Below are 14,591 nucleotides of genomic sequence, written 5' to 3'. Positions count from 1 at the left end.
AGCCATCTTGGATATGAAAGACCCAGATGAAGAGGTGGAGGTAGCTAAGTCCCAGAGAAAGATACCCAAGACTTTTTTTCCATCCAAAGCAACTTGAACACCAAGCTGCAACCTACAACAAATTCTGCTTTGTAGAGAAGGGTTAAATACACAGAGGATGCTGAATAACTTTATAGATGATCTATTTCCTACTTCTGAACTAATTTTGTGAGTAATAAAGATACCAATTGTAGAAGTTTAATTTTAGAGCTAGAAATGAACCGTAGAGTCACAGGAAGAATTGGGTTTTCAGAACTAGAGGAGGGTTGGTAGTTTTAGACCAAACTGAGAGGGGGGACATCGACGTGAAGAGAAGTTGAAGTGACAAATGTGAAGTCACTCACCAATCAACAAAGGGGCCAGAATCCTTGTCTTCCAACTCCAAACAGTTCTAGCCTCCCCCTTCATAGTCTCAAAAACTAAAGCCTAGATTCTCAAGTGGGAGTGAAATGGGAGACTCAGGTCTGTTTATTTCTAGTGCGGGGCCCCAGGTGGCTCCAGGGGATTCTTCATGAACCACACCTTTGGAAACCCATTTAATGGTTGATTCTGTACTGTCAGGACTTGACTTACGCCAAATAAAAATCACTAAGTAAAGTGATGTGGGAAACAAACAAAAGGTAATAGCTTCTCCAAAGAAGCTGCCCACTTGCATCTGGGGTGTACTTAGAATTTCACTGCTGATGGGGCCTTGATTTGACACAGAACAAACAAGAACCATCTTTGAAAAAGAGAAGGACAGTATTCTTTCATCAATGCTTGGGATAGTTCAAATACTGACTGAAGTTAGAAAAGACTTTTTTTTTTCAAATGCTCTATGTAAATAATTAACTTGTTACTAAGTAAATGAATTGTCAAGTAAGAAAGCATATTTTTGGTTGCACATGCACAAGTAATCAGCAACTAATGTGGATGTTTGGCCCTGTTCCTCTGGGAAGAGGCTCCAGGTCAGAGCAAGTAAGACAGACCAGAAACAAAAGGCAGGGAAAAAGAAGTCCAAGCTGGACACCTCCTCTTTGTGAATGAGGAAAAGGAGATGCAATCGAAGGGAGAGGCATGACACAGTCCCAGTTCTTCACTACCTACTTAAGAGAATCAAAATCCAATCCATCTTTCAGATGAGGACTGCAAACCTCTGAAATGCGGTCTTTCTCTGTATGACTTAGATTCCTGGGTGTAATAGATGGAATGGTGCCCCCCCCCAAAAAAAATACATTCATGTCTAGAATCTGTGAATGTTATTCAGGAGAAAAGATCTTTGCAGATGTAATTCAGTTAAGGATCTCAAGATGAGAGCATCCTGGATTACACAGGTAGGTCCTAAATCCAATGCCAGGTGCCCTTTTAGGGACAGAAAAGGAGATAGAGAGACGAGAAGGTCATGTGAAGATGGAAACAGAGATTCAAGTTTTACAGTGAGAAGCCAAAGAATGCTTTAGGCCACCAGAACCTGGAAGAGGCAAGGAAGGATTCTTTCCTAGTCTTCAGAGGGAAAGACGCCTAGCCAACACCTTGATTTTGGACTTCCAGACTCCAGAACTGGGAGAGAATAAATAAATTTCCATTGTTTTAAGCCATCTGTTGTGGTAATTCTATTAGAGCAGCCCCAGAAAACTAATACAGGGGGCTGCCAGGGAAGACAACTCATGGAATATCTGTGAACATCCTCAAATTCAACTAGGAAGACACCTCTTCTCTTAGCACAGGGTCCCCCAGGAGACATTCAGTAAACATTTGCTGATCAAGATGTCTCTCTACAGCTAGTTCATCATTTAGCAGAGAAGGCAGGCTTGTGCAAAAATATCAAGACTACTGTGAGTAAGCACCAAGGGGATACAAAATGCACGGGTGCCTCCAAAAAGACCATGCCTGTTGGTTACCTAAGTTCCCTAAAGAATAGACAGTTCTTCCTACTCAAGAATACAGTGAGATGAGTAATATGCCTACCACATATTTCTTCCCTTTTCTTCTCTCTCTCCTTAAATCTGGGCAGGGAAGGAGAAGATGGAGGGCAGTAAGGATGATTGTGAAGTAGTCTCTGTAGGGTGAGCAAGACTTAGGTTCTTTCAAAATTCTCTTCTAAGCCTTGGGTGGAGACCACAACTGCCATTAACACGGTGGCCTGGTGCTAATACCTGTAAGTTCATAAGGGGAAGTAGAATTCAGTCTAATAACATCTAAAACACAAGGACCCACCGGAAGCAAGGGCCTGCATGAGAAAGCCCTCCATCTGAGTTCCATCTATCACAGTCCTCAATTAAATATGAGGGCAAACAGGAAAAAAAATCCCACAGAAAACCCACACTTTCCACTTGGTCTTCCTCAGATTGGAAAATGAAAGGCTAGTTATAATCTGCTGAAAATAAACTGTTCAAAGAATTTGCAGACTCTGAGCACGGAAGATCAAATGTTGCAATCGAAGGGAATGAGGATGTTTAATCTAACCGGAAGAGAAAGATCCGCATTGCAGAGTGATCAGAATCCACAGGGTCTGTGCTTCTGTGACAGGAAACCACCAAGTTTAACATTAGAAACCTTCATTCAAAAATCTGAAGCCTTGGTTTTTCATGGCTATGATCCTTAAAAAATAATGGCAGGGGCCAAGCCAGCAGGAACTGAGAGACTGAAAAACTGAGAGCTAAAAGGACATGGATGCAATGTGGGTAGATGCCTACATGACATCCAGAGACAAGTTCAAGTAAGGCCCGGGGTCAGCAACCCGAAATGAAATCACACAACTGGTCAGCAGCCTTTGTCTAAAACCAATTCTGGGAAAGAGGCAATCTCCCTGGAAATGTTTATAACACATACTGGCTCCATGCTTTTCTGCTCTCCAAGGAGGACTGAATCCATTTTGCTCAACACAGCATTTTTAGACAATGTGGGTTTTATGGTTTTTGTGAAACAGAGGGAGGAATGAATTGCAAAACCAAATATAACTGGAAATGTCTTTGTAATGTTAAAATAAAATAAATGAAAACAGTTCAGACCAGGGAATGCCCTCCAAGAGTGGAAACCCAAACACAATCACTTTCTGCTGAAATGTAGGGGAAGGAGCAGAAAGTAAATCCAAAGAGATTGAGATCCAAAACTTAAACCCAATAAACTTAGTGGTAGAAATTAAATACAAATTATTAAAATCTTACCAATTCTAGAGGCTAGGAGTAAAACAAACAAAAAAAGTCATTGTTCTTTCCAACTTTTAAGGACGAGCATCAAATTTGGATTTAAAAGTCTTCCACTGTTTTATGACTTCAGATATTTGTGTTGTGACAAGCGATTATATTATATTATATCCGAGCCATCTTGTCTCTGGTAACAAAAGAACCAAATGACCTGCGAATGCTTTGTAAATCCTTCACCAAAGCAGAACATGAAGCTGTCTTAATTGTCCTATCAGGGCAAGTGTAGGTATAAAATGTGAGTATTCTATATTTACTCAACCTGTCTAAATGTCCAGAAGGTAAATGGCTGAGTAAATATAGAAAAGCCACTTAATAGAATAACATAGAGCCCTTTGGAAGATGATTATAAAGCCTGTATTGCCCTACACAGACCGCTCGTTATATAATATTAAGTAAAAGCCAGATTAAAAAGGTACATGCGCTATTAGTAATAGAACATTAAAATCTACAAGAAAGGAACCACACCAAAATGTTAATAGGAGCTCTCTCTGAGTACCAGGATTCGGTCAGATTTTTTTTTCTTCTCTATTGTCCAAATTTAATAACATAATTATAATGAAGAATTTTAGGTAGTTACATGGATGGGTGGGTGGGTGGGTGGATGGATGGATGATAGATAGATGATAGATAGATAGATAGATAGATAGATAGATAGATAGATAAATGCTCTTAGAAGCTTATTAAAAAATACAATTCTAAATTATTCTATTAGATATCATCTTTCTAGTAAAGATGTCAGGGGAGAAGTTGCAACAGGATGAAAATGAGAATCCATTTCTTATCCTGAATTCTCCTCTGTGGCTCTCTGAAGACAAGTTTGGGGGAAATTGAGTCCTGTTTTGGGCAATTTGGCACTAAGGTGTCTATGAGACTCACAAGTGGCCATGTCAATTGAGAAGTTGAGTCTGTAAGTCTATAACGAAGAGGATTCTTTTTTCCTTTAAATATTATGACCAGAGGACCCAGGGGACAAACATATTTTCAAGCTCTATACAATGGTTCTTTTCACCACTCTTAATAGATGAAATTATAATGAATAAAGATGCTCAGCCAACCTTCTGGATCTACTTTGATATGTTTTGAGTTTATCTTTAAGGTTCCATTCTATTGAAATTCTGTGATTCTAAGGCAAACGCAAATAATTACGCTGAAAAGGAATTCTGGCTTGCAGGTAACAGAAAACCAAAAAGGGTCAATCTAAACAAAAAAAAAGAAAAGAAATTTGGGGGAAGGAATGGAAGAGCACATGGAACTAAAGAAAAGTATTAAATACCAAGTATCAGAGGGCACTTGGGTGGCTCAGTGGTTGAGCATCTGCTTTTGACTCAGGTAGTGATCCCAGGATCCTGGGATCAAGTACCGCATCAGTCTCCCTGCAGGGATCCTATTTCTCCCTCTGCCTATGTCTCTGCTTCTCTCTGTATGACTCTCATGAATAAATAAATAAAATCCTAAAAATACATACACACATACATACATACCAAGTATCAGGGAGAAAAGTATCAGAGAACCTTCAGAAGTTCAGGTAGCAGGAAATAATGGCAACTTCTTTAGGAGGCAAGTGTCCAGAAGAATCAATTCTAACAGCTTATATCCTTGTGGTCAACATGCAGACTTCCCCAAGAGAGAATTCTGATTGGCTTAGCTTGGTCACATGCTCATCTCTTGGCCAAGACAAGACAGGGCACCTCCATGGGAAGTCAACGGGAAGTCCCTCCATTATTGCACATGAGGTGGAAGGATGTCACCTAAGAAAGGGAATAGATGCCAGGGCAGGAAGAAAATCAAGACCCCTCACGTTCCAAGGCTAAGAACACATTTTCCATGTGCAGTGTTTTATACAAATGTGGTGCAGAAAGAAAACAAGTGCAAGAGTTATAATGGGCTCTGTGGAGGCTTCCCTAGGTAAGGCCATGTGTGTGACCACTGACATATGGATCTCCCTGCCTGAAAAAGACTTTGGGTACACACTTCACATGCACAATTCATGGTTCAGAGCTTTAGAAAATCAAACAAGAAATTAATAACAAAGACAGTGACTTTGCAGTCATGTTTATAAGCCCTGAGTTCAAAATTAAATGAGCCAAATAGTGGGAGGGGAGGAAAGGGAACAGCACAGTTCTTTTAAGATAAATGCCTTGAAATTAATAACAGAACAAGTCCCATCGTACCATGAGGTTGTTGTATTGACTTGTTTTCTAAGTGTACTTTGAACACAATGAAAGTGGTGTTTTTTAAAGAAAACAAATATTTTTTTTTTCCTCTCCCAACACGATGTAGAAACCTCCAGGGCAAAGTAAAATAAAACCTCATTATTTCAGATTCCACTCATTCCAGAATGCTAATAATTTGGCTTTGGCTGCTTGAAGCCTGCCTCTGTACTCTCTTTGAGGAGTGGTTTCCCTGAACAAATCAATAACACAAATAAGATTGCTAGGAGTCTTGTGGAAGCTACTTGAGGAAGGCTTGGGTGAGCAGTTTGTATGCAAATCACAGCTGCTCCTCACGGAGGCATCTTGGTGGTCCTTGAAGCAGAACTGGCCAGGCTTGTAAGCAGCTAGTTCATATTTCTACAGCCCCCTGAATCTCCCCCAAAACCCTTCTATAATTCCAATCTTCTGCTCATCCCAGTGCATTTTTCACTTCGTTAGTTTCATCAAGTGATGGGTGGCCATGGGTTTAGGTAGGAAAAGTCAGAGAGGAACAAACGTGTTTGCCAACCAGCCTTTAAAAAAGTCTTAGCTGCTAAAGTCCTGAAGTGAGGCAACGATAAAAAATGCTAAGTGTATACAAAAGCCAGCAAATATATCTGAATCGGCACATCTTGGATGAAATAGAAATTAATATAATCCTGTTATAAAGAGAGTAAATTATTTATAATGTGCTTTCATCTGTAATCTCATCCAAGCATCAGAGAACACTGAGGCACAAATGGCAAAGACCAGGATCTTTGACCCTGGGTGTCTCAGTCAGTTAAGCATCCAATTCATGATTTCAGCTCAGGTCATGATCTCAGAGTCCTGGGATCGAGTCTTGCTTCAGGCTCTGCACTCAGAGAGGAGTCTGCTGAAGACCCTCTCCCTCTGCCTCTCCTCCCTGCATGCATGCTGTCTCTCAAATAAATTTTTTTTTTAATGGCAGATAAGATGTGCTCAACCACTGGAAGCTCCCCTCTACTTGCTAGATGGTATGCTGCCCTATGCATGAATCGCTTAATAAAGCCAATTAGATCTTCCCATTTACTTGGTGGAATTTTGATATTTAACATGGGAATGTGCTCCCTTGCACATCCCAGCCTCCCTTGAGGGGACTGTGACTCACAAGGGACTGTGAGCAGGGATGATGGGTGTCACTCCCAAGTCAAGCCAGTTAGCAGGCAGTGTGTCTCCGCCACTGTTGTGGCAATTCTGAAAGCCCCGTGATGGCTTAGGACAAGATGACAGGATCTGAGACCTCTGAGTCACCAGGTGGAAGAGAGAGGCTGAGGCCCAACATGAGATGCTCAAGAATTAAATGTTGCCCAAGAAAAAAGGTAGATTTAATGACTAAGCCACAAAGATTTGGACTTGTACTGGGGACTTCAATATAGCTTAGCTCATTTTAATACACTAGCTATTGTCTTTTATGTCTTACAGATGAAAAGACAGACTCGCAGAGGATCTATGACGTGTTGAAAGTCATATTGATAACAAGTAGCATGGCCCAGACTATAACTGGAAACTTCTGATTTCATGCTTTTTCCCTGAAGATGCAAAAGTTAAAATGCTGTCTGAATGCATAAATTAATGACCATGTATTAATTACTGTATTACTGAATACATTAATAATTAATTATTAATTAATGTATTCAGTGACAATCTGTATAATTAATGTGCAATTTCAAAAAAGCCACCTCCATTCCTAATGTGTCTGTATAATCTGGAGCCTCTTAACGTCTTCACTTTGCAAGCATTGGAGAGTAGAGGGGCTCCCCACCAGTGAAGCCCAGAACATGCCATGAACCTCTACTGCATTTCACTCTGTTTTGCAGAGGCTTCTTCATAAAATCAAAAGAGTATTGTTAGGGGTGAGTGGTGAGAACAGCCTTGGGAACAAAAACAAACAACAAAAAAAGTAAATATAAGTCCAATTTTTCATTCTGCCAAATTCAAACAAACATCATTTTAATGATGGCAGCCCTCACAAATTCAGCAGCCACCAGTTAAATAAAAAGCCCATTCATTTAAGAAAAGAAATGTCAACACAGGCATTTAACGTAAGTCAGGTTTCAACAGCAGAGTGACCGTCTGTGTGGTGACAGGCATATGCGGGCTGGGATTAGCTAAGCAGCATCACCAAAATAAATATAGAAAAATATAGAAACCATTCCTCCATCCCAGACCCAACTCACATACCATCTCAGGGACGGAGCTTGATGTAAATATGGGAAATGTAGTCTGGATTTTTAGAGGTCTCCACAATTCATCAGCCTGCAAGGTAGCGTCTCCAGCAGTGCTCGTAGGTAATGAAAAGGACTACCAACTTTTTTGGTAAAAAATGTAAGTTGGCGCAGACTGTTCAGAACAATCCAGCATATGCCTCGTAAAACTACAAAGCTCCTGCACAAAAACTTAAGAGCACATCTTTATGACCTTGGAATAGGCAAAGATGATTTAGAGGGGACCCAGAAAGTACTAAACATCAAAGAAAAAAACAACTATTGAACAAAGTCAAAATTTTACATTTCTGCTGGTCAACCAGACACTGCTGAGAAAATGAATAGGCAAGCCAGAGACTGGGAGAAAACATGTGTAACACATAGACCTGATAAAAAGACTGGATTCTGGGATATGTAAAGAATTCCTGTAATCCAATAGTGAAAAAGACAAACAACCCAATTAAAAAAATGAGCAAGAGATTTAAGCAGATATTAGCCGAGAAATATTCAACAAGAAAATATTCAAATAGCCAATAAGTACATGAAAGAGTATTCAACATCATAAGTCACCAGGGAAATGTCAATTAAAACTACAATGAAATACTGTTAATACCCACCACAATGGCTAAAATGAATAAGACAGAAAACACCAGATATTGGCAAGGATACGGAGCTATCAGATCTCTAATACATTGCTGGTGGGAGTATAAAATGTTACAACCACTTTTGTTATATAGTTAAATATATAGCTATCCTATGACCCAGCAGTCTCCTAGAGAAATTTCCAAGAGAAATGAAAACATATGTCCACGAAAAGACTTGTCCGTAGCAGCTTTATTCACAATAGCTACATACTGGAAACCACTCAAGTGTCAATCAGTAGTAGAATGGATAAACAAAATGTGGTAGATTCATACTGCGGAAGGCTACATGGCAGTAAAAAGATACTAGATGATTCCACCTATATGGAGTTTTTTCAACATGAGAAAATTAATACATGGTGATGGAACTCAAAGCAGTGGTTGGTTCTAGAGTGCGTGGGGAGAGGTTGGTTGGGAAGGGGTAGAAGGATGCTTCTGGGATGCTGGAAATACTCTATATCTAGCGAGGGGTTTGGATTATATAAGCACAGACATTTATCAAAACTGATAGAAATGAACACTTGAAATCTGTACATTTTCACTCCATGGAAAATAATCCTTTGATTTCTAAAAAGCATTAGATGAGGAAAGGATCCCTTCTATTTTAGGCCAAGGCTAAGAACAGCCCTCTAAAAGAGCCCAAGAAACAAGGGAAACCAAGGCCTCGCCCAGACCAGGGGAGGTGGCAGGGTGTTTTTCTTCAACTAATTTGCAGCCTTGGACCAGGGCAGGATAGAATGAAGAGACTCACCGACTCACCAACCCCAGTGATTGCACACTTCTGACGGCATCAGTTAGACTAAGGCCGGGGTCAGACACCTGTGTGTCTCTTCAAAACTTTCCAGTTGAGTTCTTACTATAGGCACCTTTGTGATGACTAGTTCAGCACAGGCTCAGGCTGGCTTCCCCCCGGGGCAGCCTGATGGTGCCTCACCATGCCCCACACCACACAGTTTTCACCCTCTGAAGCTTCTCTAGGACCCTGGGGAAGGATCCAGAACACTGGAGTATATCCAAGAGGTGCAAGTGGGTTAAAATCCTTGGGGCTACTTTTGGCCAGTACTGGGCACAAGCGGGTGGGCCAGTGCATTCCTCTGTTCCTGTGTGATGCACGTCCTAAGCTCCTCAGAAGGTCCCTTGGGATGAAGCACCAGTTGCCCACACAGTGGTCAACTCAGTGCCATAACCCTTTACTGCCTTGGACTCCTTTGTTTATTCACTCCATCCCTCACCCCTGCTGCCTAGGATCACTTTCCAAATAAACCACTTGTGTGCAAGTCTTTGTCTAAGGCCCAGCTTTCAGGGGAACTACAGCTCGACAAGGCTTGCGAGTATATACCTACAGAAATACGCATCTCCGTATACACATGCTTCCCTGGGTCCCAAAACCTTGTATAACACAGACCCCTATTCGACTGGCTGCTTGCCTGGAATGCTGTCCCTGGTATAAACTCAAAAAGAGATCGATGGCCTCCCGCTAACAGAGGCAGCTCTTGCTAAATACACACCTTGATAGGAAACATAACAAGAATCGTTACCCAGCATCCACGCCATCACCACTGCCTTTCTACGTAAATAGCGAATCCATCTCTGGGCCAAATTTAACTCCAGGAGTGTGTGGTCACTGGGGTTGTACCAGGGCTTCTGCTGCCACTGACTAATCACTAGATGATCTATGGGATAATATGGCTTCCAGGGGGTAGCTATCTTGTCAAAGAAAAAAAAAAAACTTAAAACTTAAGATTTTCATTTTTGAATGATTCTTTTTCTCATGTATAGTGAATTATAGTGAAGTATCAACCCAGGACTGAAAAATCAAACATGTGGCAAGTACCCATTGTTTCTGTCTCTTATTAGGTTCTATGGCCTGGCCAGTCTTCAACCACCACAAAGCAGGGTTCTTTTCTTTTCTTTTCTTTTCTTTTCTTTTCTTTTCTTTTCTTTTCTTTTCTTTTCTTTTCTTTTCTTTTCTTTTCTCTTTTTTTCTTTTCTTTTCCTTTTCTTTTTTCTTTTCTTTTCCTTTTCTTTCCTTTTCTTTCTTCTTTCCTTCCTTCTGTATCTAATACCACCTTGTTGCACAAAAATGAGGGAGTACTCTTCAGAAGCAAAAGCAGGTCTAGGTCTCAGGGCTTGCATATTCCTTCTTCGTTCATCTTCTGTATATATGATGCAGAGCATATGTGGCTCCAGGAAAATATTTTCAAGCAAGGAATTGTGCCCTTTATATTTATATTTCTGTCATTATCTTCAGAAGTAACTCGCCCTTCCTTTTTCTTTTCCTTTCTTTCTTTTTTTTTCTTTCTTTCTTTTTTTTTCTTTTTTTTTTTTTTTGGCTTAAAAGGAAACTAGTTAAAGACATAGTGTAAATATGGCAAAACCTCTTCAGTGCAGATAGTTCATTTGAATCAAATGGCTTGTTCTAACAGGCTTTCAGCTAAATTGCTTAATGTATGTTTTATAAAAACTTTACAAGGCATCTGCCAACGCTTAACCAGAGTGGCGGGTTGGTGTGTTGGTTTTCCTCTGCAGGAAAGATTCTAGAAAGTGGCAGTGGGATGTGGAGACAATTACATGGAAGCATGCTGATGAAGACTGGAAAAATAGATGAGGAGCTATTAAATCTGCAAGAACGGGGGCCGAGCTCTCACTGTGCAGAGACAGGCTCGGGCTCAGGCTCTGGCAAGGCACGTCGTGATCAAGGCCGTGAAGGACTCATTCGTCGGCTGCCATGGTAACTGCTGCCACTGCCATCGGCCCCCCACACAGCTGCCCCCACACACGGGCAGGGCCAGAAGCCCAGGGAGTCCCACACAAGGGCGGTTTCCGTGGAGTTCCAGCATGGGTGGGGTCGGGGATGACATGCATCCCAACTTTGGGTTTTCACAAGTTTACAGGTGAGCCTTAGAGAGACTCTGGGTTTCTTTGCTTCAAAAGAGGATACCAATGTCTCCTGGGCAGGGCAGGGCAGGGCAGGGGTGGGGTTGCTGCCATTAAATGCATGAATCCTAGCTGGTGACTTAAGTTCCCCAAACTGAAATGGGAAGATGTGATCGTGAGCATGGCACCCAGGGCGGTCCCTGCATGTACCAGCTGGCTCTGTGATTCTATGGGTTGGCCTGTCATGCTCTCCACCCAAGATGCCACTCTCTCTCTCCTTGTCTCCAGGGTCAACAGCTCCTCATTGGTCATGACACAGCTCCTGGTTCGTCTTCTCTCAGAGATTTTCCACTCGTGCTTTCCCACTTGGAAATAGATTTGTCCCTCTCCTCTGTGTCTTCCCAGTGTACCCTGTCCACCCTTCCATGTCATAGCCCGTAGTCCCAGGAAGCCAATTCCATGAGAGGTAGAAGGTGCCAGGCTCATGTCTCTATCTTCACCATTAGCACAACCTCGAGCACACAGTATGTGTTATGATTCAAGGAACTGATTTTTTCTTCTTTTTTTTTAATATTTTATTTATTTATTCATGAGAGAAATAGAGAGGGGGGAGGGCAGAGACACAGGCAGAGGGAGAAACAGGTTCCATACAGGGAGCCCAACGTGGGACTCAATCCCGGGTCTCCAGGATCAGGCCCTGGGCTGAAGGCGGCACTAAACCACTGAGCCACCCAGGCAATCCAAAACTGATATTTATTGGAGGTGGTGTGATTTCTTGAGAAAGTGAGAAAATACTGGAAAATTGCTTCCTGGGCAAACATTTGGAAACATTCTGGGCTACATTCATCTATAGACTCCAGAAGATTGCACAGAAAGTCCTGATAAAGCCAGGGAGGAAATATGGTCAGCCAGATGGCAGAGGCCTCCCCGACTCAAGCTGACGTCTACACAGTCTTCCTGCCTGGGCTGTTCCTCGTGTCCCTCAGTTCCTGATCAAAACATACACTGCATTCTGGCAGAAAAACATAGTTGAAGGACACCTGGGTGGCTTAGTGGTTGAGTGTCTGCCTTCCGCTCAGGACTCAGGATCAAGTCCCGCATTGGGCTCCCCACAGGGAGCCTGCTTCTCCTTCTGCCTATGTCTCTGCCTCTCTCTCTGTATCTCTCATGAATAGATACATAAAATCTTTTTCAAAAAAATAAAAAAAAAAAACATAGTTGAGATAGATGAATGGGGAAGATGAGGAAAAGCATTCGGATGGTAACTTTGGAGTCTCTGCAAGTTCTGAAAATATTCCTCCTGGGAGAGCCTTGGAGAGAGAAAGCACATTTTGATCCAAAACATGACCTCTTTGGAATCCACAGAGTTCCGGATAACCCACGGATCCACCAGGTCCCTTACTAGTGTGTCCACTCCCTCTGTCTCCTTCACCAAAAGACTGCACAACGAGGCTCAAATACCGAGAAGTTACCTGGAGCAAGACCCAGAGGAAAACTGGGGCGGCACCAGCCCAGAGAAAGAATATAATTTGGAAATACTGCTGCTCCTACGAGGAGAACAAGTGGTCATTTTGCCACGTGAAAAACATTGGTTTCTTGCAACTCATCACAGAGATCATCCTGACCTGGCCAGACCTTGTCATTGTCCCCGAGGTCTAACAGCCTCCCCATGACAATGGGAGCCGATCTCTGAGCAGGCCCAAGGGGGTTCAGGCTGCACACCCTCAGGGCAGGGAAGGCTAAACCAGCCGGAAAAAGGTAGAGTCAGTCGCGCCGTGGGGTAAGCTGAGTGCAGACAAGCGTGGATAATTTTAACTCCGAATACAGCTGCACTGACCACTAAACTGTCGCCTCCTATCGAGCTTGTAACTGAGAAACCACAATTATCCTTTAGAGCACATTTACAAGGAAGCACAGGGGAGCCCGGGGCGTTATGGGGGAGCCTATTTAGAGCAGGTGGGTTGGGGCAACGCGGGAGGATTGTCACCTGTGCCTCCCCACAGGGGAGGGGCAGGGAGGCCAGAAGGCAGCCCTCACTCTGAAAGGGACAGGCCGAGGAGAGGCAGGGAGAAAAGGAGATGAAGTTGGAGGGGACCAGACGACAATCACTGACTTCTTTAGAAATGCCAGCAGCTTCCAAAGACTGATAAGTCTTTGAGCCACAGACATAACCCTGGAGTGATTTAAAAAAAAAAAACAAAAAAAAACCCTTGTTTCTCCTCTTTTTTCTTGCCCCTCTTGTACCGGACGAGTTACCCCTCCAGCTCAGCCTGCCTCTTCCCATCCTCTCCAATTTCTAAGCCTCAGGCAGCAACACCTGCAAGTTTATCTGTAGCTCAATCTTATACTGAACAGGAGAAGTATTCCTGACACCTCTGACATGTTTTGGATCATTAAGATAGCGCATCCTTTACATTCTGCAAATTCCTTTAAAACCTGTCCAAAGAAATGATTCACGAGTGCCACCCCCCAGTTTTGGAAGCAAACGTCCTGTTTCCTGTTTCCATATGTCCCCAGTAACTCCCCAGTTTGAACAGAGGAGACAAGGCCGCAAAATTCTCTGCTGCTTTCACCATTACATGATCTCACTATGTGTTCCCGCTTAAAAACCCTGGTACATGAAAAGCCTCACACATTTCAACCGTGTGTGTGTGTGTGTGTGTGTGTGTGTGTGTGTGTGTATGTGAGGCAATTTCAAACAGGGGTTGGAAGAGGGGTGGTGGGATCAATAAACTAGAGCACTGGTCTATTTTCCATAACCTGAAGACTTAAAGCAGTTTCTACAGATGAAGTCAGACATTAAATTTGACCAACACCAGGCATTTAACAACTCAGGTGACAAGAGAGGAGCTGTCCTCTAAGAGTGCGTCATGCAGAATTAGTCTACGGGAACAGGAGACATTTCTATTGATGAGGGAAGTGCCAAGGGTGGAGATGGAATCACAAGGTGCCAAGAGGCTGGGAGGGGAGCACACGGAACCACAAAAATGATACAGCACCAATCCAGCATGCCAGGAGTGTGACGCCGAGCCGCTTCCTTACACAGGGGCTCCTGCTTAGCGTTCCCCAGCAAATTCCACTTTAAGGTCACAAGTCCCTGACATCATAGAAGCAAATAAGATTCATGTGTACTTTGTTCATTCGTACGATCTCTCGTTCGCTCGTATTTTGTTCATTGGTACATTGCTTTGTGGGAACGCATCCACTCCAGGAAGCCAGAAATGTCTGTATTCACATTGAAAACAACAAAATTATCTTTCATGAGATGTTTTCTTCTTTTCATGGGATGAGAGAAGTGAAGCCTTAAGCCCAAGCAAGGAATTTCAGCCCCCTTCCCTTCTGACCTCACAGATACCAGGAGTTTTCAAAATGCACCCCCTGGACCAGCAGCATTAGCATCACCTGGGAACTTGTTCGAAATGCAAATTCTCA

This window comes from Canis lupus, chromosome 29 (genome assembly GCF_048164855.1).
Source record: "Canis lupus baileyi chromosome 29, mCanLup2.hap1, whole genome shotgun sequence".
NCBI lineage: Eukaryota > Metazoa > Chordata > Mammalia > Carnivora > Canidae > Canis > Canis lupus.
This window is presented reverse-complemented; position numbering follows the sequence as displayed.